Genomic DNA, 2,108 nt, shown 5'->3' with positions numbered 1-2,108 from the left:
CCCTGGAAAATGAAAAAGTAGCCCCCGAAATTTTGGGGGGGTTTGCAAAAAGAGCCCCGGAAAGAAAAAAATTAATTTTTTCACTGATATATATTGTAGTATATATATAGTCAATGGCCGCATGTGTGCTGTAGCTGGTGCGGACTTGTTCTTGCTGCCAGTGGTTTCACGTACGAAGCGTAATTAAAATTAACTTAATTAGGCTTCGTGACACCGGCCCCAGGGGTGAATAATGACAAATTTGTAGTTATTCACCCCTATATTTGTCATTATCCGCCCCTGAATCGTGATTAGATGAATCCGCTCTCCTTCTTCATTTCATAGGTATCCTACCTCACACTACATCATATAGGCATAGCTAGAGAGCATAGAGAGGAGTAGATGAAGGGCTGTGCAAAATCCTTGGGGGTGCAAAATTGTCAAGAATCAAATATAAAATAGGTTAGGCTGAATGGGTAATTGTGTTTTTGTAATATACACTTGTTTTTTTATTAATTATAACATTGTTCCATCATTCATTATATTTATTTTTGGTGCTACTTACAAATATTAAAATATTACACACGTATAGGCCTAAGCTTATTTATTATTTCGCTCCAGAACCTTTAGAGTGGACAGCTGTCCCCATTTCCCACCCAGAGGCTATATAGCCCTGTGCACAGCGGAAAGGAAAGCATGCATGGTTCCAGTGGCGGATCTCCTCTGTGATAGTCACAGCTGTCTGAATTTTCTAGGTGGGAGGGGAGTATGCCAGTAGACCACCCTAGTACCGCTTGCCTTCGGCACGCCTTTACTCAAATATCACCCCCGGCTCCTGAAAGCTAGATCCGCCCCTGGGTTATATAAACTGGAAAATCTAGGGGGCGGCTACCTTCCATGCACCCCTGTACGCTGAGGCCCTGATATGACACGCTTGATCGAAACTAGCCCGACCAGCAGTGATCCAGGATTTGAAGAAAGGCGGGGCACCTTGCGAGCAACGAGGTTGCGAAGCTCGTGGCGTCTGGTCCGGGAACCTCCACCCAGAAAATAATATTTTTAATGAATCCTAGTTGATGGAATCTCTTATGTATCCAACAGCAGAAACTGACTTGGACGAGTCACGCCACAGCATTAGAAAGCAAAAGAAAATTTGGCTTGCCAAAAAATAGTTGGGCGCGCACCGGCTGCGCATGAACTACACGAATCCGCGCATGATCAGGTGGCTCTAGTCCAACGTACGTCAATACTACGCGCCTTTCAATGTATGACCGTTTCTTGGAGTTAGCTCAAAACATGAAAGACCCACATTTGAAGACAATATTCACCGATAAGAATCTCTCTTTATGTAATCCTGATCAATGTTCTCATATTTCGGTCGATGTGCATTGAGTGGCACGTACAGGGTCATCACGGGGGCGGACTTGGGGGAGGGGGTGTCCGGGGGGTCCGGACCCCGCTTTAATTTCAGTGCGCTAAAAAATTAAAAGATAATTTTCTGCTAAAAATTTGTAATTCAATCTTGCATTCTAGACATCAAAATTACTGCTCAGATGCTCTCAGAATGCACCAATTTTTTAAAGATTTGTTGGGGGAGGTCCCCTCCCCCCTAAGTGGCGATGCGCTTTCGGCACGTCGCATAAGCTGCCTAAGGCAGCTTATTAAAACACCCAAAAAATTAAGTAGGAAAAGGTGCCCTTTATTTCTTCCTGGACACCCCCTTTTCAAAAATCCTGGATCCGCCCCTGCGTCATCTTCAGAACGCTACGCGAGGCCTAAGCAGAACCGTCAACCATATCTTAATGGCGGCGACGGAGTGAAAGGTGCGTGGGAACGGCAGCTGTAGTCTGTGTGGAGTGGAAGGTGTGTGGGAACGGCAGCTGTAGTCTGTGTGGAGTGGAAGGTGTGTGGGGGCAGCGACGGTAGTCTGTGAGGGAGTGGAAGGTGTCCGGGGGCAGCAGTAGGCAGTCAGGGTGGAGTGGAAGGTGTCCGGGGGCAGCAGTAAATAGTCAAGGTGGAGTGGAAGGTGTCCGGGGGCAGCAACGACGGTAACTAGTCAGGGTGGAGTGGAAGGTGTGCGGGGCAGCCGTGACGGTAACTAGTCAGGGTGGAGTGGAAGGTGTGCGGGG

Source organism: Priapulus caudatus, unplaced genomic scaffold (assembly GCF_000485595.1).
Source record: "Priapulus caudatus unplaced genomic scaffold, Priapulus_caudatus-5.0.1 Scaffold255, whole genome shotgun sequence".
In the NCBI taxonomy this organism is placed as follows: Eukaryota; Metazoa; Priapulida; class Priapulimorpha; order Priapulimorphida; family Priapulidae; genus Priapulus; species Priapulus caudatus.
The sequence above is the reverse complement of the archived record's forward strand: the minus strand, read 5'-3'. Positions refer to the sequence as shown.